The sequence below is a fragment of the Monodelphis domestica genome, chromosome 1, assembly GCF_027887165.1.
Source record: "Monodelphis domestica isolate mMonDom1 chromosome 1, mMonDom1.pri, whole genome shotgun sequence".
NCBI classification, from domain to species: domain Eukaryota; kingdom Metazoa; phylum Chordata; class Mammalia; order Didelphimorphia; family Didelphidae; genus Monodelphis; species Monodelphis domestica.
The window spans coordinates 78120105-78146846 of NC_077227.1; the positions used below are offsets into that span (position 1 = coordinate 78120105).

General features: G+C 41.0%; 1 protein-coding gene across 4 annotated transcripts in view; it reads right to left on the reverse strand.

Moving 5' to 3' along the window:
• Positions 1-26742, reverse strand: part of UBTD1 (ubiquitin domain containing 1) — a 73388-nt gene that overhangs the window by 27359 nt on the left and 19287 nt on the right. Inside the window, exon 1 of one of the 4 annotated variants that reach the window (XM_056801601.1) lies at positions 13100-13283. The exons of 2 other annotated variants lie outside the window; for them this stretch is intronic. The gene's annotated coding sequence lies outside the window, so the exon portion shown is untranslated. Of the gene's footprint in view, positions 1-9543; positions 13050-13099; positions 13284-26742 lie in introns of those variants that run through there. One more of the 4 variants, XM_056801598.1, reaches the window with a different exon arrangement.

The window sequence follows — 26742 nt, forward strand, 5'->3', positions numbered from 1 at the left end:
GCCTTTCTTAGGAGCAGCAAGGTGTAATGCTGAGGTGTCAATTCCCAAACCAGATTAAAACGCTATTGGGAAATGTTTTAACAAAATAAACAAAATATAATACAACCTAGACATGTTCATTTATAGTTTTCTAAGTCAAGATGTGACCTGCAGGGATCCATTTTGATTTAAGTCTGGCACTACTGATATAAGGGATAGTGTGCTGAAGATTCAAGGTCTGCCTTACATATACCTGCTCTGTGACCCCATGGCAAGTTAGTTAACCCTCCCTGTGCCTCCAATCCCATACCTATAAAACGAGAAGGTTGAATTAAATGATCTCCAAGGTCCTTTTGAGCCCTAAATCCCTGACCCTATGCTATTCCTTATGTTAAGAGAAGATAAAGTCAGCTTCCAGTACATTGGACAGACCCAAAGGGTTGGACAAGTTGACCAAAATGAGGGGGTATAGATAGACTGCAGTCTGTATTAATGGAGCAAAGACCCAAATTGATGAGATCATAGAACTATAATTACAGAGATCATAGATGAGATCACATGAGCTTTCACTCATTTGAAAGTATTTCTCTTCCAAGAGTCCTGGCTTCCACTATACATCCTGGAAGGGAAAGGGCAAAGATGGCTGGCAGAATGCTGCCCCAAGACAAGGAAGTAGATAATAAGAGTATCTAGTTGTTCTTGGCAGATGAGGCAAAGTTAGTGATGCTGCTGCACAGGCCTGGCAAAGGGCAGGCATGAATCAGCCTGAGGGCCAAGAAAGGGCAGAGAACAATCTTCACACTCCAGGTCCTGGGAAAGTTCTAGAACAAATCCTGAAAGAGAAGACTACTGCTGAGCATCTAGATGAGGAGATGGTGATGAGAAAGAATCACCCTGACTTCATCAGGACCAGGCCATGCCAAATTAACCTCATGTTCTTTTTTTAATAGGGTTACTAAACTAGTAGACCAGGAGTTCATTGTAGAAATAACATTGCATGAAACATTTCACACTATTTCTGTGGAAAAGATGGTGACATCTGGACTACAATACAATAAGGAATAAGAACTGGCTGAATAACTGGATTAGTTAATAGGCCAATGTCAGATTAAGTATTGGCTCTCTGAGGTAGTGAAGTAGGATTTGTATTTGGTCTTGTGTTGGTTAGTATTTTTTTTAAATCAGTAACTATAATAACAATTCATTCTTTTTATCAATGTCTTGGATAAAAGCATAGATAACATAGCTGACAAAACTTGCTGATGGTATAAAACTCACAGCCAACACAATGAATGACAGTCAGGATTTAAGGAAACCTTGACAGACTGGAGCATAAAACCCAAACAAATGAGATAAAATAGTAAATGAAAGTATAGGATGAGGGAGTTATGTTTATGAGAAACTTGCCTAAAAAAAAAAAAAAGATATGAGGGTTTTAGTGGACTTCAAACTCCATTAAAAGTCCATGTGATGTAGCAGCCAGAAAAGCTAAGATCTTTGGCTGCATTGAGAGTGTTATAACTGAGGATAAGAAGGTACTAATCTGGCTGTACTCTACCCTGATATTCCATTCTGGGTACCATAGTTTAAGGAGGACACTAGGGTGGTACCACACTAAAGAGGATTCTCCATTAAGCTACACAGTGTCCAAAGGAGGGCTCCCAGGATGGTGTTCTACATGAAGGACTATTGGGGATGTTTATTAAGCCTGAAGGAAAGAGTCATGGGGAACATGAGAACTATCTTCAAGTATTTGAAGAGCTAGGGAGTGGAAGAGGGATATGTTCATTTCAGACTCAAGAGGGAAAGTTGTCAAAAGGAAAACTTGGGCTTTATAGAAGAAAAACTTTATAGAATCACAGAATGTGTGAGTTGGAAGGGATCTCAGTAATCACTAAATTCAACCTCTTTACAAAAGGAACTCCCACTCCCGAATGACAGACCAGGGGTCATCTAGCCTTTGAGGATCTGAGGAGGAGAACTGAACCTCTCCCCAGACAACCTACTCTACTTTTGCCAAGATAGCTTTAAGTTGTTCCTGATGTTTAGCTCTTTCAATTCCCTGGTCAATCCCACCACTCCTAGTTTGGCTCTGTGGGGTCCCTATAACAGAGAGAATCCTCCTTTAAATAACAGCCCTTTCAATAACTGAAGAAAGTATTCATGCATTCCCTAAGTCTGCTTTTCCAAGGCCAAACATGCTCAGTTCCTTCAAGGGAATCTCATGGCCTGAATTCAAGCCTCTTTACTCTCCTGCTCACAGAGGTCCTTATACTACCAAGCTCAGAAGTGAACATGCAGCACCACATAGGTCTGATGAGTACAGTGTGATGACTGCTTCCCTCTTCTTGGAGGTTATGTTTCAGCTACTTGTGTCGTTAAGATAAAATATGGTTTTTTGGTTGCCTCATTACACTGCTGAGTCATTCACCTTTCTAATTATCATAACTGTCCAAAGTGGAATAGCCTGCCCGAGGAGATTGGTCAGTCAGTCAACAAGCCTTTACTGAATGTTCCCTACAAGCTAGGCACTATGTTAAGCAATGGGATACAAGAATGGCAAAAACCATTCTCCTTCAAGGGCTCATGCATGAATGAAGGTGCACACATGTAAAGAACCTGGTAAATGCAGGCACTGAGACAGCTCTTCCCACAAAGCAGACTGCAGTTTACCCATGCTCCACTATCCTGGGCATCTCTCAAAGTCCACCATTAGTGTCTGTCTTCTGCAGTGTGAAGGATCCTGCCTCAGAGTCTCCTGGCCTTCAAGGATGTTCTGAGGCATAAGCACTGCCCATCCCCTGGCTCTTCTTTGTCCTCACTGCATTACCAGCTCCTCTTCTGCTTATATATCTTGATGAAGACTTCCCTTGCATTGCTCTTCCTATGACGTTCTTTGAAATCCATAATTACTATCATCACTTCTTTCTCATTTCACTTTGCCCTCCCATCTCCTGCTAAGTTGTATCATAATGCATTTTAAGTGAAAAAGCAGGGGCAGCTGGGTGGCTCACAGTGGACTGGACTAAGAGTCAGGTCTAGAGACAGGAGGTATAAGTTTAAATCTGGCCTCAGACACTTCCTAGTTGTGTGACCCTGGGCAAGTCATTTAACCTCCATTGCCTAGCCCTTACTGCTCTTCTGCCTTAGAACCAATACACAGTATTGATTCTAAGACAGAAGGTAAGGATTTTAAAAAATAACAAAATGAAATAAAATGAAAAAGGATGCCTGTTTGTAAGGAGAGCCTTGGTGGCATGACATGAGACAACACCACATGCTGAGTGCAAGCTTATGTGTACTAGACACACAGAGGAGACAAGAAGGCTTAACTCCAGTGGCCTCCAGTGAAGGGCACATTCCCAGATAGCTTCTCTACTCTGGGCAGGGCTCTGGACCTAACAGAAAAGACAATCTCCTAGTATTTCAGAGCTGAAAGGGCCCTCAGGGGTCATCTATTCTCTAATCCCTCAATTGTGCAGATGAGCAAGCATTCTGAGGCTCCTTAAGAGGAGGCCACATGGTTGGTTAAGCAGCAGTAATGAATGCCCTGATCTCTGAACTTCCAGCCCACAGGTGTGTTAAATTATTCAGAATGAGGATATCCTCCAGAAAAGGTCCCAAAAAGGCAATTCTTGTCTTAGGGACCAATATGATTCTGGAGTCTAAAGCAGACTGTCTGGTCCACAGTTCCCAGGCCAGCTTGGCTGCTATTGGCCGGCCATCTCCTACTCTTTGTACATATTTAATCAAACTTACTACCTTGGGAAGTGACTTGGAGGACACCTTGTGCTGTTAAGTTAGAACTCAAAACTTGGATATTGTCCCTGGACTTATGCAGGATATACTCTTTTTCGTTTTCAAGTCAGGTATAAATAAGGAACTTTGAACAGTTTGGCACTATAGGAGTGGTGTTCCGCGCCCTCCCCCCCCTCCCCCATGTGAACAGGCTAAATCAGAAATAATCCAGAGTTTGGAAAGCACTAGAATTAAGGGAGTTTGAAAAAGGTTTGCTGTGGCTAGAGATGAGAAATGGGGGTCTTGTGGGGATATGTCAAGCAAAGAGGCCAGATCACAGTCCATCTCTGGGGAGTTATTATAGCTTAGGACTGGAGCTAAGAGGAACCTTACAGTCCATCTGGCCCAACTCCTTTGTTTTCTATATGAGGTCACTGAGACTCACCATGAGGAAAGACCATTGTAGGCAAGGGGTTCAGAATAAACCAAGGTTTCCCAGTCAATAACATTGCCTGAATAGGAGGCAGACCACCCAACTCCCATATACCTATTCTAACAAAACCCTGACCATCTCGACAGAAAGTCAATAAGAAACTACATAAAGTTTACTTCTTTCACCCCAGGATTGCCCAAGAGGTCACTCAAAAGCCTGAGGTCAATAGGAAAGGGGTTAATAGGAAGGTCAGCACCAATCCAGTTCCTGTAGCCTCTTAGTGAAACAAACACCAGGGATACAGGTAGCCTGAGAGTTTCTGTGTTTCTGAAGGATAGAGAAGATTCCCCAGAGAAAGCCTCAGGGGATAGCAATACAGTGACTAGGAGAGCAAGGGGCTCTGAGTTCCAGGACATTTAAAAAGGGTCCCAGAAATCCAGTATTCAGAACCTCAGAGATCCAGGAGCCCAGCCTGGAAGCCCAACTTTTACATAAAGTCAAAAGGCAAGAAACCAAGATATAAAATAGAAAATTATCTATTGCTAAATGGTAGGGTATAGATAGTAGGTGTAACAGAAGTGGAGAAGAGACTTCTATTCTCTTCCCTTTCCTGAAAATCAGAGCCATATCTGTCTTGAAGAATCTCCAGTTTCCTCATATCTTCCTGAGAACATAGACAGCCACTCAGTCATCATAGTCACTGAAACTCTTATTTTTCTAGGGATTTCTGTACCTGGTGACCCTAACTGATCAAAGGGTACTAACTAGGCACAATCCCCCTCTCCTTATTTACCTTCAATTTCTATTTCTTATCAAACACTTTTATTCCACCCTTAGCAGCCCAGAGATCACTGTCCTCGGTAAAACAAAAAAACAGATGACAAGTAAGAATAATAAAAGTAGTTTAATTTCTCTTTACTACCTATTAGAATGGTCTCAATCGCCTTAATCAATGGCCAAACAATTATTAAGCGCGCACACACACACACACACACACACACACACACACACACTGGGCAATATACTAGATACTGGACTATAGGTATAAAAAAGAGGTATCTGTGCTCTCAAAGAGTGGACACCCTGCTTCAGGAATACAAGGTAACAAGCAAACAATGAGATGGCCCTTGAGATGAGCCCTGAAAGGAAAAAAGTGTTCTAAGAGGCAAAGTTCTGGTGGAAGAGCTTGCAAGGGCCCAGAGGAGGAAGACAGAATGTTGGGTACAAGAAAAGAAGCAGCACTGGACTGGCTACAATGTGAAGTATGTGAGGGAAAGAATGCTCCACAGGCTGGAGCAAACTGTGAAGCATTTTGTCTTAACAGAAATGTGAGCTATGATGCTTCTTGATCCAAGCAACACTGTCAGAGCTGCACTTTAGAAATATCAATTTGGCATCTATGTGGAGGATGGTGAATGCAGGTGTTACAATTGTCCCAGTAAGTGATAAGGGCCTGAACAAGGGTGGTTGTGGGAGGAGGAGAAAGCAGATGGACTTGGCAATTGACTGGATATGAAGGGTGAGTTAAAATAAAAGTCAAGCATGACTCTTAGGTTGCAAATCTAGGTGCATGGAAGAACATAGAAACACAAGTCAGGTTGAAAAGTGGATTTAAGGGGAAAGAATAAATCCTATTTTAACATGTTGAGTTTAAGTTAACTCAGGGACATTTGAATAGAGATATCTAAAAGGTAGCTGGAGATGAGAGACTAGCACTCAAGAGACACAGGTGCTCAGACAGGGAGATCTGGGAGTTATATGCATAGAAATTGTTAAAAACCATGAGAACAACAGAACTCACAAAGAGAGGGTCATAGAAAGAAACACAGGCCCAGGACAGGCCCTGGAGTACCCTCACACACAGTGAACAGGATGGATGACAAATTTGCCAAGGAGCAGGAGAAGAATCATCCTGACAAGGAGGAAGAAAAATACTTCATAGCATATTGAAAACCCAGAAAAGAGTATCTTCTCATAAGGAGGGAGCTGTCACGGTGAAGAAAGTCCAAGGGGGATGAGGACTGAGAAAAAGCCAGTGAAGAGATCAGTCAAGTGGTGGGGGCTGAAGTCAGAATTCAAAGGGCTGAGAAGTGAGTAGAATAAAACATTAAAAGAAATAATCTGAGAGGGACACAGAAATTTGGCTACCACTGTGCTAAATTAAATAACTTTTTAAACAAACTATGTAATCAGCCTAAGTTTAGGATTTCATAGCATCTTTTTTGTTGTTTGCATACTGAAATGTTTGAATTTGTTGATGGTTCAGTTCAAAATCAAAAAAGAAATCCTGCACCCAGCCCTTTTTTGCATCTCTTTTGCCCACACATCTAAGGCCCCTTTTGTGTTTTCTTGGGTATTTGGATGCCAGCACAGCTCATTCTGAGCTTTAATGAGCCAAAGGATATGCTCCCCAGCATTGAGTACCACATGGAGAGAGTCCTGGATTTGGAGTCAAATGACCTGGGTTCTAATGCCAGCTTGGCATGCTTGTGTGACCCTTAGAGTAAGTCACTGAATTTCTATGTGTTCTCATCTGTAAAATAGAGGAGAAGAGGAAAGGACTAGATATCCAGGCTCTATGACTTGGCATTTATCCCATTATCTGTACTTACTGCCATCTTCTCTGTAGAGCTTTTCCAGAATCCAAGTTAGTGGACAAGTTTGCTGAGTATGCATTATCCATCTTTTTAGAGATTCTCCCTTATCTTTCTCATTAAAACTGTTTCTCTTTGCTTTCAGAATCTCGTTCTTGAGGGATAATGTGTATTCTTTCTCAGCTGGGTTGACTTCTTCCCCAGTAGGATTTTGGATCATGGAATTCTATAAAATCAATTCACTGTGGGCCTGGCTTTTCTCTTTATCTCAACTCTAGGCTGGGGTGGCTGCTTCTCCCTAGAGTTGCCACCACTTCTACCTGCCCCACCACTTCCTTTTAGTTGGTCAGCATCAGGCCCATAGCAATTTTGCTTTTCTTTTTGAATGATGAAATGATCATTAAGGAAAGTCAGGGATTAATGCTCTGCTCTTGATTTTGGGTGATCATAACATCTGGTAATACCACACAATGGAAGGGCAACCCAATTCTTTTAGGTCCAGATAATAACATATGGAATGGAGAGCTTTTGAGAGTGCTTATTAAGTGCTTCCAAGGTCCCAAGCACTGTATAAAATGCTAGAGATATAAAGAAAAAGCAAAAACAGCCTCCAGCCTCAGGAGCTTCCTTTCTAAAAGGGAAGACAGACATAAATGAATCAGGATATCCAAGTTAAATACCAAGCAGAAGGAAGATGATCTTTATTTTGGGGGGGGGGGGGAAGATGATTTTTTTTTAACCCTTACCTTCCGTCTTGGAGTGACTACTGTGTATTGGCTCCAAGACAGAAGAGTGGTAAGGGCTAGGCAATGGGGGTCAAGTGACTTGCCCAGAGTCACATAGCTGGGAAGTGTCTGAGGCCAGATTTGAACCTAGGACCTCCTGTCTCGAGGACTGACTCTCAATCCACTGAGCTACCCAGCTGCCCCCTTTGGGGAGATAATTCTTAAAGGGGGTGATACTAGCAAGTTGGAGAGACCAGGAAAGACCTGCTGGAAAAGATGGCACTTCAGCTGAATCTCAAAAACAAGCCAAGGAGTTAACTCTGCAAGAGTTAAGAGGTTAGGTGGTGATATTCCAGGCCTGGCTTATGGTTAGTCCAAGGGTAGGGAGACAAGAGACACAGAGCACTCAGTGTGAGGAACAGCAAGCAGACCACATGGTTAGCTAGTAGAGAAAAAAGGTGAAAAAAGTGAAAAAAATATAGCCAGGCTGGGAAAAACTATAAATGACAAAAGACTTTAAATTTGATTCTGGGGGTAATGGAGAATCAGTGCTGTTTTGATGTTGTTGGGTTTTTTGGCAGTTGAGGATGGTGACATGGTCAGGCCTACACTTTATAATAGCACTTTGACAGATGTATGAAAGATGGATTGGAATGGGAGACACGAGATAGGGAAACCAATTCAAAGGCTATTGAAATACACCTGGTAAGAGGTGATCAGGAACTGAACTACAGCGATTCCATGTGAGTGGAGAGAAGGGGACATATTCAAGAGATGTTCTAGGGAAAGAAATTATAGGATCTGGCAGATGACTGAATATATGAGATGAGTAAGAGGTGTCAAGGATATAACCAAAGTGGGAAGATGGTGTCCCCAATATTAATAGAGAAGTTCAGAGTGGGTTTTAGGAGAAGAGAATGAGTTGTTTTAGAGTGAGTATGAGATTTCTGTGGCATACCCAGTTTTAAGATATCCAAAAAGGAATAGGTGATTTGAATTTTAGCTTAGGAGTGAAACTAGGGTTGGAAAAAGATCTGGGAATCATCTGTACAGAGATGATAAATGAACCCATCAGTGGGATTTGAGATCACCAAATGAGAGATCATAGAGGGGCTCAGGATAGAATGTTGGCTGAACCAGTTTGTGGGTATAATATGTTTGAAGATCCAGCTAAAGATAGAGAAGTTGTATAGGAGAACCAAGAAAGAAGAGTGAATGAAAAGAAGACTCTCTAGGAACACTGTCAAACTATAGAGATCAAGGATGATGTTTGAGAAGGGGCAGGATATTGAGCCCAAGGGTAGAGGATCTTGCCCATAAAACTCACAGTCAGTGAGCGGGCTTCCAGTTCTATAACTTATTCTTTGATCCATGTCTCATATCAGGACTAAAAATGATGGGTCATTTTGCTTTAGGGAAGCACTGACTCACATGTCTCACCTATTCTGGTCTCTCTCCCATGATTACTGCTATTTGCTAAAGTAATATCCCTGACTTGGAAAAAGACAGTAGTCTTTGACAGAACTTTAAGAGACATTTCAAACGTTGATAATCAAACGTTGCATATTTGCCTGTGCCTTCTTTGCCCAAGGTCACAGGGAAAGCATACATAACTTCAAAGTTGAATTTTAAATGAGGATAATAGCAGCCCCTACCTCTCAGGGTGGTTGTGAGGATCAAATGAGATAATAAGTAAAGCACTTAGCACAGTGGCTGGCACACAGTAGGTGCTGTATAAATGCTTCTTCCCCTTCCCATTCCTTTCTTTATTTCCTTGTTCCCACGGGCACAATCCTAAAGCTTCAAAACTGAAAGGGCACAATTGTTAAAACTGTGTGGTCTAGCCATGAAATGAGCACAAAGGTAAAGGTTGGACTGTGGCCAAGACAGGTCTAGCCCTCAAAGCTCCTGATTTTAAGCCCAGTATTCTTTCCTATTTACCATCAACCTCTCTAACCCTCATTATTTTTTCTTCTGGGGTTCTTCTTGCCTTTTCCTAAGATGATAATGGTATGACCAACCAGCAGAAGAAAGATGGGGTGGGAGACATAGAGACACATATCTCTGAACATACCCACAATAGACTCTTCTGTACAACATTCTGGAGAATCAAGAGAACCACCAAAAAAGCTTCCCAGGTTGGGCCAAAGGAAGATTATACTTTGGAATAAACTCCTTCTGATTCTGACTCAATGGAAAAAGGTGGGGTTTGACACAGTTTCCTTTATGACAAAACACCCAGCATCCCAGATGTCTGTCACAGAGACTCATGTACTATCTTTGATAGTACAACAGGGGTCCATGAACTAGATGGGCCCCCCTGCGGGGAATACGTTTCTGTTGAGAATGCCTGAAAAACAACAGTCCCTACCTGCCCTTATGGCCATGGTGGAAACAACAAAGTGATCATTGAGTCTACTTTATGTAGGCTAGTGGCCCATGTAGAAGGGTGAACTCCTGGGGTGAAAAAAACCATTTCTTTTTGAGATCAGGTTAGAGAGTGGGCAGTTCAGGAAGCCTGTAGATAAAGTGAACTACATGCCTCGGCCTCAGGATTAGCCAGACAGCTGGGAAGGCAGAAAGGGCAGTAGCAAAGGGATCCTGCCAGTTAAGAAAGGAACAGGCTTCAGCAGAGAATTCTAGAGGGGCTGGGGGTTACCCAATAACCTATCCTGTGGCAGGGAAAGAGCTGGATGAGGCAGCAAACCAATGACCTGACCCACCTTTTCCAGGACCAGTCTGACAAGGGTTTTAGATCCGTAGGGCAAAACTGTGAGTCAGGCAAGCAATGTTACATATGCTTCATGGAGAGAAGGACAACAGGTTGGTTCCCATTCTGCCAAGGGTGCTGTAGGCCCCCTCCTTGTCCCCACCCTAAACAATGCTGGAGATAAGGACAGGATTACATGGTGAAATCCAAGTAAACAACCCTAGTTGGGGTGGCTACAGCCAAGCCCCAGCTGCTATCTGCATGGAGGGACCACCTCATTCAGCTTGCATCCCTCTTTCCTCCTCATCATGGAGGGCCAGAAGGACGGCCACTACCAGTGGATGGGGAAAGAGGTAAGAGGCTAGAACACAATATGTATCTGCTTTCACCATAAGAATCTCAGGAGAGAGGGAGAGAAGAAGGGGGGGAGGGTGAAGTAAAGGTGAGGGTGAGGGTGAGAGTTGTACATACCCTGGTAGCTGTACTCAGTCTGGTCCATAAAGACAATCTCAATTTCAGCTTTGATGCTACAGGGATCAGAAAATGCTAAGCAAGTAGGAAGAGGATGCTATTCTCCAGGGCTATCATGCTGGATACTTCAGTGAAGACGCACTCAGAAAGTGGCAGTGCCCCTCAACAACAGGTCAAATAGCTTGGCTTTATTCAGACCAATATCACATCAATATCAATATCACAAAATTGATAGGCCAGTTAATTGGCTCAGTAGATCGAGAGTCAGGCCTAGAGATGGGAGATCTTGGGTTCAAATTTGTCCTCAGACACTTCTAGCTATCTGACCCTGGCCAAGTCACTTAACCCCCATTGCCTAGCTCTTATCACTTTTCTGTCTTGGAACCAAAACACAGTATTGATTCTAAGATAAAAGGGAAGGGTTTAAAAAAAATTAGTAAAACCAGTAGAAGAATTAAGTACCTCCTATGAGCTAGGCATTGGGTTAAGTGCTTATTAATTCATTTGATCCTTACAAAACACTAAAAGAAGGTACAGAGGAAAGTGCAATTATTATCCTTTTATATAGTGAGGAAACTGAGTCAGAGTTGAAGTGATTTGCCCAGGGTCAAACAGGTTCTAAGTGTCTGATACAAAATATGAACTCAGTCTTTCTGACCTCTCTGTCTGGGAACTCAGCTTTGGTAGGGCAACAGCTCATCTGGCAGTGGCTTTTCCATGATTATTTTTATCTGCCAAATGAACATTCTCCAATTTGAAGTAGTTTATCCGAGTAGTTTAAGGAGTTCATTAAACTCAAGTATGTCTGTACAAAAACTGCATACTATCTATCACTTAGTGAAAAATGGAACAGTGAGGTAAGTTAGAGTAGGTGAGTTAGAAGAATGAAGGCTCATTCATTAAACATTTATTGCCTGCTCTGAGCAGGGCACTGAGCTAGGTGCTGGAAAAATGCAAATTCAACCAAAGAAACACTATATGCAAGACACTGGGAAGACTCAGGAAATGCAGGGATGAAAAGCAGGCCCTTTTTTCAAGGGGCTCTAGAGATGGAGTATACCATGTATCCACAATCATGATAAAAGGTAGAATGTGCTGAGGGCAGAGGAAAGAGATCACTTTCAGTGGGAGGAGAGTCCCCTAAGCTGAACCTTGAAGAAAAAGATTTTCAGGAGGTGGAGAGTACATTCCAGATAAAAGGAACCGCCTACACCAAGGCATGGAGGTGGGAGAGGGCAGCTGGAGAGTGGTGAAGAGTTAGTCCAGTCTGACTAGAATGGGGCGTATATGAAGGGAGTAATATAAAACAAGACCGAAAAGGTAGTTGGAGACATATGCCCTCCACTGGTTAAGAAGTTTATATTTTAGTCTGGAGACCATCAGGAGCCACAGAATATGGCAATCCTGAAGCTGGGGCAAGGAGAGATTGGAAAGGGCAATGGGCAGAGCAAATAAAGGGGCAACCCAATCCAACAAACATTTGTTAAGCTCCTGCTCTGGCAATGGGGGAGGTAGGAATAGAAAGGCAAACTAAAAACAGTTTCTGATCTCCTCTTAAAACTAGGCCTCTTAAATGTCTCTCCCCCCTAGAAGTCTCATACCCAGGCCTGAGTGAATGACATCTTTAGTGGTAAGGAAAGACATCTTTCCCTTTGAGAACTTTATTCTTAATTTTAAAAATCTTTTGTTGAAAAGGCTGTATCAATATAATTAAGCACTCAGAATCAATATGGTGGCAGAAAGGGGAAGGGAAGAATTGAACAGAATAGGAGAACTAGCTTTTGCAGGTCATCTAGTCCAATCCTCTCATTTTGCAGATGGAAAAATTGAGGCTCAGAGAGGTCAAGTGATTTGTCCCAGACATAAGCTAATCAGTGTAGAATCCACAGGAACCCAATACTCCTAACCCTTCAATCCCAAAGACTTTCCCACTTAGGTCAATTCAACAAATGTTTAAGAACTTAATACATAATAGGTACCAGGAAGACAAAGGTTACATTCTACCCAATCAGCATTTCATGAGGCAAAACCTGAATTACCAAAAGGTCCTTCTTTCTTAAAACCTATGTACTAAATAAAAACTGCTCTTTCTTTTCCCCTCTATTCCTTGAGACTCTTTTGTTGGTCCTGGTTCATTCTACTGGTGGCCACCAAGCTTGTAACTTTTAGAGGCATGATTTGAATCAAGATTTGGATTTCCAATCCTTTCTACTAGGAAAATGCTTTAGTATGGTCTGGCTCTGGAGCCAGTGCTTCTTAATAGGATCAAAAAGAGAAAAAAGGTGAAAAAAAAAACTGGAGAAAAAGGAACTCTTTGGAGGATCTTCTTGGAAAGAAAGTTCAATTGGGAAAGAAGACACTAATTGGATTAGGAAACACAGAAAATGTAAAATGTGACCATCCCACCTCACCCCCCAAAAAAGGCAAGTAGAAGAGAAAAAGATCATACATTACACATAGGATTCAAGATGATCTAAGGCAGTGATGGCGAACCTTTTGGAACTTTTTAGGGACCCAGTGCCATGCCCTGCCACCTGACTGTCCCTCTATTCAGGGCAGGACCAGGGGGTGGGGCTGGGATATAGGCTGGTTAAGCTCCAAGGGGAGGCTCCAGAGTCCCCTTGGGGGTGGGGGGGTGGGGACGGTGCTGGCCAGTGCTCTGCCAACAGGATGGTGCAACTCCACAAGCTGCCCCCTCTCCCATGTTCAGAGGCGGGGCTAGGCTTCCAGTTGACTAAGCCAAAGCTGAGCTTCACCTAGAGAAAGGCTCAAGTGCCCCACCCACTGCATTCAGAGGCGGGGCCAAGCTAGAGACCTGCATGTACCCAGGGAGGTCTCTGAATGCCATCTCTGGCACGACTGCCTTTCGTTAGTCATCACAGATCTAAGGTGAAGAGGTGAAAAAGCTTAGGGGTGATTGAGGGCTGGTGAAGTTGGGGGAAGGAGAGTTCAGTTCAGCTAGAGCAAGAGTGCACAACAAGGGGTAACATGAGATTAAGGTTTACAAGTTTCATTAGTGCCAGTGTGCTGAATGCCAGACAAAGAAATGTGACCTTTACACTGTAGGAAATAGGAAACCTCTGTAAGGCTTTAGGCAGAGGATTGACATAAAGGATAGCTTGGAGGAGGTAGTGTGAATATGAGAAGACCAAAAAGGAGGCACTGGAATTAGGTGGGTGGTAATGAGGTACTTACTGGGGGTACCTCTTTGTGGCAGCAAGGTAAGCCTTTTTATTCCTCCCTGATTCTCTATCCCACTCTCTCCACAGAGACTCTTCTAAACCTTTCCCCACACCCCATTCCTTATTTATTGTGAGTTCCCCCTTCTCTGCATCCTAAAAGCTGCTTAAGAACCCTAAGAGTTAAACCACCAGTTAACCATCTCTGCTTTGCCCTGTCCTATGCTCTCAAATCCCTTGTCCTACTGCTGCTCTTTTCTTGCCAAATCTTAGTCCAGATAATTCCCACACTACTGAATTCAGCTAAAGGAAATCTCACGACTGTGCATACATAAATTCATTTTATCTAACCTCGGCTGGGCACTCACCATAGCAAGGAAGTGCTTTTATTCCTCTCTCTACTTGATTCCTGTCATAGTCCCCACAGAAACTTCCAAACCTTTTCTTTCTGTTTCTCCCTCTACCACTCCTCTGAGCTGAAGACCATGCCTCTTTCATTACTCTTATTCTTCCCATTCCCCTCAAGTTTCTTCCTTCTTTTCTCCCTTTCTTAGTCAAACTCACTTTTTGATTAAGTCAAACAGGCCTTCTCTCAGTTCCTCACACACAATACTCCATTTCCTATCTCTACGATTTTGCTAGTGGTTTTTGACTATCTGTCTCACATGCCTGGAATGCCCTCTAATTAAACCCGAGTCTTCTGTGTTGAAGATGTAGCTCAAGAACCATTTTCTATGGCCTAACAGAATGAGATTTCAGACTGTTACAAAGGTGTAAGCATCAAAATAGCTAAGAAACTGAGTGGTGGATCAGTGAGTTAGTTAGGTACACAATCCACAGTGGTAAATGACCACAGTCATCTAGTATTTGATAAACCCAAAGATCCAGGCTTTGGGGGCAAGAATTCACTATTTGACAAAAATTTCTGGGAAAACTGGAAAGCAGTTTTGAATAAACTAGGTATAGACCAACATCTTTTACCATATGCCAAAAATACGGTCAAAATGCTCAACTGATTTAGACATAAATGGTGATATCATCAGTAAACTAGGGGAGCTTGGAAAATTTGAGGGAAAAGTTTTGTGACCAAACAAGAAAATATCACAGGAAGTAAAATGATATTGAAATTTAAAAGGTTTTGTAAAAAAACAAAAACCAAAACAAAACCAATGCAGCATGGAAATAGGGAAAAAATTTTTCTCAGTAAGTTTCCCTCATAAAGCCCTTATTTCTCAAATATATGGGGAACTGAGTCAGATTGATAAAAATAAGAGCCATTCTCCAACTGATAAATAGTCAAAGGATATGATCAGGCAATTTTATGAAGAAATAAAAGCTATCAATAAGATAGTGGAAAAAATGCTCTAAATGACAACTGATTAGAGAAATGCAAATTAAAATAACTCTGAGATACCATACCTCATACCTATCTGATTGGCTAACATGATCAATATATGTTAGAGAGGATGTGAAAAAAATAGAGTTCACTGTTTGGAGTTGAACTGATACAACAATTTTGAGAAAAATCTGTAACTATGCCCAAAGGGCTATAAAACTATGTAGTCCCTTGATGCAGAAATACCACTGGGTCTGTATCCCAAAGAGATCAAAGGAAAAGAAAGTGACTTATTTATACAAAAATATTTATAGCAGCTCTTTTTGTGATGGTAAAGAATTGGAAATTGAGGTGTTGTTCATCAATGAGAGAATGGCTGAACCAGTGGAGGAACACAATTGTGATTATTGTGGTATAAGAAATGACTAGTAGAATGGTTTCAGAAAAAACTAGGAAATCTTCTATAAACTAATGCAAAGTGAAGTGAGTAGAACATTGTACACAGCAACAGAAATATTGTACAATGATCAACTGTGAAGGGTTGTGAATGTTATTGTAAATGTAAATGCTATTCTGATCAATACAATGATCCAAGTCAATTTCAATGGACCAGGGATGAAAAATGCATCCACCTCCAAGCAGCTAAAGTGTGATATTCCTCCAATGCATGTGTCTGACCATATCACTCCCTATTTGACAAGTCGCTTAAACTCCCATTTGTTAGCCCTTGCTTTTCTGTTTTAGAGCTGCTACCAAGAAAATAAATAAAAATAAAGAGATAAGGGTTATATTAAGAAATTATTGTTATGAAAACTCAAAAAATAAATTAAAAAAATTTTTAATGTAACAGAAGCTTATTTAGAAAATATAGGCTATGCTGTGCAACTATGAAGGAGTTAGTAAAAACTGATAAATTCAGGATGCTTTGATTCAGTGACACTGGCTTTCTGGCTGTTCCAAGTACAAGACACTCAATCTCTTAGCTTTGGGCATTTTCTCTGGCTATATAGTATGCTTGGAAAGCTCCCCTTCTCCAACCCCTAGTAACTTCTCTGGCTTCCTTTAAGTTCCAACTAAAGTCCCATCTTTTACAGAAAACCTTCCTCAACTCTTAATTCTAGTGACTTCTCTTTGACAATCATTTCCTATTTATTCTGTATACACCTTGCTTGTATACATTTGTATACAAATGAAGGCAAAGACTGTCTTTCCACATCTTGCCTTTCTCCATTATAGTTTCCATAGATCACAGGTCAGCATAAGAAATTAAATGGGAATTTGGGGGGAGGGGCTTTTGCAGAAGCTGCAGATGATACTTGAAGACTAGCAGATGACATAGAAAAAGTTCAGAAACTCAGAAATGCATCAAATATACATACAGTATTGTGTAATAACATGTTATCTTTAATACCAAAAATATATACAATTTCTTTTTAAACATTAAAGTTTGAGAAAAGAACCCCAAAATCAGCAGACACCACAAAAGCTAGAAATATAGAGATATCTTAAAAAGTTTAGGCTCATAAAGTGCATATAAGGTATTGTAAATACCCCATAAAAGAAAAAGAAAAAAAGACTTCTCTAGTACAAAGGGAAGGCTGAAAAGTCTTAGTCAAATTTTCCAGGTCTTGGAGGCACTGCACCCCTAATCCCCAAGATATGGAAGGGATATCTATAGTAATAATGGTCATAATAAGGCCAATAATACTTCACAGGGTTGTTGTAAAGATAAAATGAGATAATACATGAAAATGCAAACTGTAAAATACTGCACAAATGCTGGTTAGTCTTATATCAGCCACAGGGTCCCAACTAATCACCTTCATCACACTAGTTCTAGTCAAGTTGGTCTAGTGTTGCTAGACAGTTTACTACTTTTCTTTCCCTTTGCCTCTGCCCCTCACAAACAACACTTGAGACTACTTCTCTTAGCATGTATCTCTATCTTATCCATTCTTCAAAGTCTTCTTCAGATACCACCTCTTCCAAGAAGCCCTGGAAGTGCCGCTTTCCAGCTTCATTAATTGCTCCATTTTACTGTCTGTCCCATTCATCCAGGTCTCAGCACATACTGTCTGCAAAGCTGGAGAGGAGGGGCAGAATATGCTGTGATTCAAATGCAGCCTAACAGTAATAGCTGCACAAGAAATATTTTAAACCCTAAACTTCTGTCATAGAATCAACACTAAGTATCGGCTCTAAGGCAGAAGGGCACCAAGGATTAAGTGATTTGTCTAGGGTCACAGAGCAGGAAGAGTTTGAGGCCAGATTTTAATCCAGGAACCCCATCCCCAGGCCTGGCCCTCTACTCATGGAGTCACCTAGCTGCCCCAAGAAGTATTTTTTGGCATAGTATTGATTAAGTCTCTGGTACTGAGTGAGGGTGATTAAAAATACCTGAGTCATACTCTAAATGATCACCCTAGTGCAAACATCAACAACATGGAAATAGGTTCTGATCAAGAACACATGTAATACCCAGTGGAATTGTACGTTGGCTATGGGAAGGGGTGAGGGGAGGGGAGGGAGGGGAGAGGAGGAAATAATGTGATTCTTGTAACCAAGGAATAATGTTCTAAATTGACTAAATAAATTTTTTTTTAAAATACATGAGTCATGGGTATGATTATGTACATATCTTTGTTCATTTCAACAAGCATTTATTAAAGATCTACTGCATGCCAAATATAATGTGATGTTCAATGCTCCCTCTTTTCAACTTTTATTCTATTGGGGGCAGCTAGATGGTGTAGTAAATAAGAGTGCCAGACCTGGAGTCAGGAAGATCTGAGTTCAAAGTTGGTTGCAGACACACCACTGTCTGCCTCAGTTCCCTTAGGAACTGAGGGTGAATATACCCTCAGAGGGGAAATAGGGTGAAAACACCTACCTCTCTAGGTTATTATGAGGATCAAATGAGATAATAATTGCAGTGTTTAGCATAATACCTGATGCATTATCATCATTACTGTTGTTGCTATGATCATTCTGTCATAAAGAGATTTTTATCCTAACAGGATAATTCATGTATATAAAAATGATGATATTTCATCCATTAAGAGTATAGCTATGACTTCTCCATAAATGGTGGTGTAATGTCCCTGAACAATCTGCAGGGATCCAGGAGGAAAAAACACCATTCATAAGCAAAGGATAAACTATGGGAGTGGAAACACCGAGGAAAAGCAACTGCCTGAATACAGAGGTTGAGGGGACATGACAGAGGAGAGACTCTAAATGAACACTCTAATGCAAATACTATCAACAAAGCAATGGGTTCAAATCAAGAAAACATCTAATGCCCAGTGGACTTACGCGTCTGCTATGGGGGGTGGGGGGGTGGGGGGGAGGAAAAGAAAATGATCTATGTCTTTAACGAATAATGCTTGGAAATGATCAAATAAAATATATTAAAAAAAAAAAAGTATAGCTATGAGAGGGCAGCTGGGTGGCTCAGTGGATTGAGAGCCAGGCCTAGAGATGTGTAAAAAATAGACTCGAATACAGGACTACAATCCCCATGAGCCTTTGCTCCACTTCCCCAGAATGCCTTGTAATCTCACCTGGGCCGAGATCGAGAAGGTATTTAAGTGGATTCAAAGGCTTTTGAAGGGGTTTGGTTTTTTTTGGACTTCCGTTTTGGAGCAGGCTTGTCTCTTGCGTGATGTGAGGTTATTTTGTCTAGGCCTCTGGCCTAGGCACATGTTTCTTGTATATTCTTTAATCTTTAGCCTTTAATAAACCTCTAAAAATATAATACTCCTTGCAGAGAGAAACTAATTTCTACCTGTCTCAGTCTCCCCATCTCCCCTAAATTTTAATCTTTACAGATGGGAGGCCCCAGGTTCAAATCTAGCTTCACACACTTCCCAGCTTAATTTAACTTAACCCCCATTGCCTAACCCTTACCACTCTTCTGCCTTGGAACCAATACATAGTATTTACTCCAAGACGGAAGGTATGGGTTTAAAAAATAAATAAATAAATGAATTAAAAAAAAAAGATTATAGCTATGAACCAAGAATAGTCCTCAGAACAACTAAAAGAGAATTCAAATCTAGTGAATCTACACCTCCACAATCCCTCTGCCATTCATAACCCTTAGAGTGTCTCTTCTCACCATGATTATCACCACAACTTCCCAACTAGCTTTCCTGCTTTCACTCTTTGTTCCATTAGAGAAGAGGGGAAGTGGGAGGGCAGGGACTACATTTGTGATTTTTATCCATGTTAGAAATGTCCATTGAAAAAACTCTTCTTTCCATAGCACTGCTGGGTCTGTACCCCAAAGAGATAATGGACAAAAAGACTTGTACAAAAATATTCATAGCTGCGCTCTTTGTGGTGGCCAAAAATTGGAAAATGCGGGGATGCCCATCAATTGGGGAATGGCTGAGCAAACTGTGGTATATGTTGGTGATGGAATACTATTGTGCTAAAAGGAATAATAAAGTGGAAGAATTCCATGGAGACTGGAACAACCTCCAGGAAGTGATGCAGAGTGAGAGGAGCAGAACCAGGAAAACATTGTACACAGAGACTAATACACTGTGGTATAATCGAACGTAATGGACCCATTAGGGGTGGTGTAATGGCCCGGAACAATCTGCAGGGATCTAGGAGAAAAAACACTATGCATAAGCAAAGGATAAACTATGGGAGTGGAAACACTGAGGAAAAGCAACTGCCTGACTACAGCGGTTGAGGGGACATGACAGAGGAGAGACTCTAAACGAAACTCTAATGCAAATATTGACAACATAGAAATGGATTCGAATCAAGAACACATGTGACACCCAGTGGAATCACACGTCGGCTATGGGGGGTAGGGAGGGAGGAAAAGAAAATGATCTTTGTCTTTAATGAATAATGCTTGGAAATGATCAAATAAAATATTATTTAAAAAAAAAAACAAAAAAACTTCTTTAAGGGACATGAGCAGCTGCTTGGCAAACTAATCACAAGGAGCACTGAGAGATTACATAGGACTTCCCAGGATCACAGAGCCAATAGTACTTAAATCTGGATCTTCCTGCCTGAGCCTAGCTCTCCATTTTTTTTTTAACCCTTACTTTTCAGTTCCAAGGCAATTGGTTAAATGAATTGCCCAGGGTCACATAGCTAGGAAGTATCTGAAGTCAGATTTGAGCCCAGGACATCACATCTCCAGGCCTGGCTCTCCATCCATCGAGCTGCCTAGCTGGCCCATAATTTGTTCTTCATACCTCATAGAAGTGATTCACCAGCCCTCACTGAATTAACTTCTGATGCTAGTGGCCCTCTACCATCTCCTCTTTACCTTTCCAGCCTTATTTAACATCATATCCCAAGCACACCATACTACTCCAGCACCCACTTTTACCCCATTTTCTTATTTCTCAGTCTTTGGACAAACCAATCCTCATGCTTAAATGGACATTTCCTTTGTTTTTGGAAAGCACCCCTCCTTCAAAGGCCAATTCAAGCAAGTGCCACACCTTCCAAAAAGCCTTCTTCCAAGCCTCCTTCCCAAAGGAGTCTTTACCACTTCAAATTTCTAAACATAACTGAACTTTCCATTGCATTTACCATGCTTTCCCTCCTACCAACTACTTGAAAACATGCCTTTTACTCCTTATTTGATTATTGGGTTTCTTGAGAACAGTCTGTCTCTATCCCCCAGTCCCTAATAGGCTCTAGCACAAAGTATACAATGAATTATGTGGTAGATGCATATGGTAGGTGCTCAAAAGACTAGGTATGAAAAAAGGCCAAAGATTTCCCAATATCTAATCACTCAAGTTTGATAACCACTGAAGTAGTGGACAGAGTGTTTCTGCCTGAGGACTCGTTAGTTTGGGTTCTGATACTGCCTAACCTAGGTTTATGGACTTCAGTATCAGCACCTGTAAAATGAATCCAGGACTGTTTGTAGTTAGAGAGTAAGGGGTGGCAAGGGAGGGAAGGGGGGAAAGGGGAAATGGAAGAGAGAGAGAGAGAGTGTCAGCCTTCAAGGAGTCCTCCCAAAGAGGAGCAAGACAGTGAATAAAAGCATGAATTTAGAGACAGGAAACCTGGGTTCAAATTCTGGCTTGGCCACTGTATGACCCCAATTGCTATAAATTCTTTTAACCTCAACCTCTTTATTTGTAAAATTAGGATAACAACACTTGCATCTCACAGATTTGTTATAAGGAAAGGTTTGTGTAAGCCTTAAGGCCCACAGAATTATGAGCTGTTAATACTTCTCAGTCTTACAGCACTTTTTAAGTCAAATTAGAATTAAGATTTCTGGCCAGGCCTAGTCTGACTTCTTTAGGAAGTATCTGAGTCACAGGTCGAGTCACATCCAGCCACATCCAGCCAAAACTCTTATGTTCTTTCCCTTTAAAGTCCTTTTCCACAGAGACAAAGTAGTTCCACTAACCTGGGGTAGGACTTGTCTAACTGACAAACAGGAGAAGACTTTAGAAATTATCTAGTCTAACATTCGTTTTAAAGATTCACAAACAGAGAAGCCCGAAAAAGGAACTGGCCCAGGATAGTAAGGAACATAGTAGATAAGTAGCAAAACTTGATTATTTTTTTATTTTTATTTATTTATTTTTAAGTCCTTACCTTCCGCCTTGGAGTCAATACTGTGTATTGGCTCCAAGGCAGAAGAGTGGTAAAGGCTAGGCAATGGGGGTTAAGTGACTTGCCCAGGGTCACACAACTGGGAAGTGTCTGAGGCCAGATTTGAACCCAGGACCTCCCATCTCTAAGCCTGACTCTTAATCCACTGAGCCACCCAGTTGCCCCTGGATTATTTTTTTAAACCCATACCTTCTGTCTTAGTATCAGTTCTGGACTGGGCAATTGAGGTTAAGTGACTTGCCCAGGATCACATGTCTAGGAAATGTCTGAGGTCAAATTTGAATCCAGGTCTTCCTGACTCCAGACCTGTCTTTCAGTATAGTAATTTGCTCCCTACTAAAAGATGCTGTGTCATGCTATGAGCATTACATGGATTCTATGTCCTTCTCCCAATACCAACCTAGGGCACATTTCAAAGAGGAAGGAAGTAAAAGTCCTGAACATGCTATTTGAAAAGTACTTTCAGAACCTTCCTCATAAAACACTTTGAAAACCAGAAGGAAGAGTATGTTCCAGTAACTACTACTCTATCTCGGCTCTATCACTAACTGACGACACAAGCGAAGTTCCTTCTTCCTTGGTACATTTCACTGCATCCATTTACAAAATGGGGGACTAGCCTTTTCCCTCAGGCACAACAGAAGCTAGAGTATCCCGGGTACCTCATTTCAGAGGGGTCGCACTACCACAGAAGACCACTGCAACTTATGAAGATCAAAGGATAATAAACCTAAATCCAATGCTGATGGTACCTAGGGCTTAGGACACAAAAATATTCACTATAACTGAGGTTTACTTACACATATGCCACACAGAATGGCACAAACATCGATTCCTACCGCCTAATCAAAAAGCCCCAGGCTAATCTGCTACACTCCAGAGCCCAGGTAGCTTCGCTTCCAAAGTGCTTGTGTGATATAGAGCATTTTCTCAAAAGACAGTGAGCCATCTTTGCCAAGCTAACATACAAAAGCATACTAAAGAAAAAATGCAGGCTAACATGCCGTACATTTGGGTCTTAGAGAACAGAAGTGGGCCAGCTAGGTGGCTCTGTGGATAGACAAGCCAGGCTTGACGATCCGAGGTCTTGGGCTCAACTGATACTTAGTATGGATTCTAAAATAGAAGGTAAGGGAAGAAGGAGGAGGAACAAAGAAGCCAAAAAAATAAAGTTGATGCTCAAGCAGAGATAAAAAGTTGTCAAGCTTTGGCCACAGGTTGTGCCTGCTGACTTGGAAAGGCATCTCCTAGGACAGGCTGGAACACCTGGATTTTGATAGAGAATTCTTCCCTGACTTAAAAGTAGAATCCCAGACAGATCTAGAGAGGGATGACTCCCCACTCCTTTCCGGAAAGGATCTGATGAATTTCCCTTTCTCTCTAGGACTACATGCAGGCTGTTCTTTTTGTCTTTCCCAGGGAAGATGTGTGGCAAGGCTGCCTCATACTTTGTTTATCCAAAGTACTCAGATGAATGAAGCTGCTCAGTGCTCTAGGAACATATCTTGCTAATGGCAATAGGGCAAAGTACACTGTTTGGATCCAGACACTATGTTCCCCTTGCCTTTTCTCTAAGAGAGGAAATGTCTGTGGGGGAAAACCAAAGGCGATACTTGGTTTATAAACCATGTAGCTCTATACTTAGAGCTCCCTGAAGGTTTTCAGGAGCTAGCTTCTGGACAAAAGAGGTAAACTAACCCCTACAGACTGTTTGCAAATCTTAAAAGTATTATATAAATATTGACTGTTGTTAGAAAGTACTTTCAGAAATATAGCAGAAAGGTCTAAATTAGGTTAAACCATGAAAGAAGAGTATTAATAAACTCAGGGTTGTTGTGTCCCAATCATTGTTTGCAAAATAGTGTGCAACTTCTGCACTAAAAACCTAGAAATCTCCATTTCTTCTCTAAGGAAATAATGCATCATAAAAATCTTTATTAAATAGTCATGCTACTTATGCAATATAGACAATACAATAGAGACAATACAATAATTAATCCTTTCCAAGGAGAGATCAGTAGAAAACAATAATTTACATCAACATGTGAGGAAAAACCCAAATTATAATATTATGGATCAAAAATAAAAATGTATATTTTATAAGGAGAAACTAGAATTTTGTAGGAGCTATGTAAATAGGAAGGCATTGAGATCTGTACATGAGCTGATTAATACTGGCTAGGAGGTCAAAGGAGATTCTTCAAATTTATAAGAATAGGAGTCATTTCCTAATTGCTAAAAAATCAAAGGATATGAACCTATTCTTTCCCTCTCATCTACCCAGTTAGAAAAAACAAAAAACAAAGCCCTTTAACAAACATGCAAAGCTGTGGAAAACAAATTCCTGCACTGGCTACCTAGCCAAAAAATGTCTGGTTTTGCATCCTGAGACTTGAGTCCATCACTTCTGGATCAGGAGATCTATGCTTCATCTCCATGGATCTTCTGGAATCTTGGCTGCCATTCTTTTGATCATAGTTCTTTCTTTCAAAGTTGTTTGCTTCTACCATGTTGTTGTTAGTATTCTATTATGTTAATATACCATAATTTATTTAGCTATTTCCCTATTGATGGGAATCCTTCATTTTTAAATTCTTTTTTTTTGCCATCATCAAAAAGAGGGCGGCAAGATGGCTCAGTGAATTGAGAACCAGGCCCAGAGATGGGAGGTCCTGGGTTCAAGTCTTGCCTCAGACACTTTCTAGCTATGTGGTCCTGGAAAAGTCACTTAACCCCCATTGCCAGGCCTTACTGCTCTTCTGCCTTATAACCAATATACGTTATTGAGTCTAAGACATAAGGTAAGGATTTTTTTTAAGTGCTGCTGTAAACATTTTTGTACATTAAGTTGTTTTTCTTTCTTTGATGTCTCTGAGACATAAACCTAGAAAAGGCATTTTCTGGGTCAAAATAAGCAGTTTTACTAACTTTGGGAATATATTTCCAGATGGCTTTCCAGAATGGTTGGCCCAATTTACAAGCTCTACCAACACCAAATTAGTTGGACCTGTTTTTCAGAAGCCCCTTCAGCACTTGCCATTTCCCCCCTTTTCCCCTGCATCTATGCCAATCTTATGGGTTTGTAAACCTCAAATTTCCTTAGACTTATAAATGTTGGAAATTTCACCATTGGATATTTCATACTTGGAAAATTTCTTACTGATAGTCTATTGGAATGGGAACTCCATTGGCATGGGAGGTTCCTTCTCTTCCCTTCTTAAGATTACTTTAGGACAGAAAACCTTTTGCTGAACAATGGAAAGGACTTTGACCTATGCTTAAGCATAGAACAGGAATTTCTTTGAGTCTTGATTGATTTTAGAATTGATACAATGGAGATACTTGGAATAAATCTCCACCCTATTCAGTCCTAATAGGATTGAGTAAGGGCTACAGCCTAGATCAAAATTTAATTATTCCAATCTCTACCATACTCAAGTTAACAGGATTTAGAAAGGGCTGTAACAAAGGAGTATAGATTTAATCATTTGAAAATATGACCTTCAACAGACATGTGCAAAAGCCAGAAACCTCTGGGCGGTCCTGGGTTAAGCGAGAGCCTCCATTGACAGGGAAATTGATGAAGAGTGATTGGTAGATGTGAGGACTGAGGGGAGGCAACTTGGATGGTGTCCTTAAAGATAGGAGGGTCTGGAGACTGAGAGAGAGGGGGATTTTTTGGGTCGGTGTTGTTCCTGGGCTCTGAGGAAGCTTGCTCTGAAGGAAGCTGAAGGTGGGGGCCTCTGAGACTGTTTCTCCATTTTGGACACGTGAGTAATAGGGACTGATCTCTTTTCTTTGCCCCAGCTATCTAAGGGCTTGGGCCTTTTGGCCCAGCCTAAACAGAAGGGGTATTTAAGCCCTATTCCCTTCTCTCCCCTTTCTCTCTCTCTATATATATCTCTAATTCCTTTCTTGTTCCTATTGTAATTAAACTCCAAAAAAGGCTGACGGCTGACTTGAGTTTTTCATTTAGGAATTACATAGCTGATTCCTTGGCGACCTTAAATTAATATATATCAGTCTTTTAAAGTGATTCCCTTGTAACAGGTTGGAGGTAGAAAGTTGCTTTAATTTTTATTTCTTTAATTTTTAGCAATTTGGAGTATTTTTTCATATAGCCAGCTGTTCATAGTTTGGATTTCTTCCTTTAAAAACTCCTTGTCTTCCAAATATTAAAAATAAGAGAAATGCACATTAGAGCAGCTCTGAGGCTCTATTTCATATCTATCAGGTTGGCAAAGATGAGGAAAAAAAGGACAATGTTGGAGCGGCTTCAGAAAAAGGGGTATATTAATATGTATGTTGGTGGAATTGTGACTTTGTCTAGATATTCTGGAAAGTAATTTGGAACTGGACTCAAGAAGTTACTAAGTTATGTATACCTGTGACAAAGTAGATACCAATACTTAGTCCATACTCTTAAAGAGATGAAAAGGTCTATCTATACACACACACACACACACACACACACACACAGACACACACACACAAATATATATACACATATGTATATATGTGTCTGTGTGTGCATATATATGAATATATACACATCAGATCCTTTTGTAATGGTAAAGAACTGAAAGAAAGGGTGTGCATCAATTGAAGAATTGCTGAACAAGTTATATTTTAAGAATGTCTCTCTCATTAGATGGTAAGTTTCTTGAGGGTAGGGATTGTTTTTTATCTACTTTTGTATTCCCATGGCTTATCACAGTGCCTGGCACATAATAAGTGATTAAATAATATTTACTGATTGTTTGATTATTTATGCTGGAAGCAAGATGCAAGGCCAATATCAGAGAATCCTGAAGACTTGAATGAATAGTGAAGTGAGCAGAACCAGAAAAATAATTTGTGCAAGGACAACATTTTAAAGGTAAGCAATTTCAAAAGACTTAAGAATTCTGGTTGAACGAGGGGATGCCCATCAATTGGGGAATGGCTGAACAAACTGTGGTA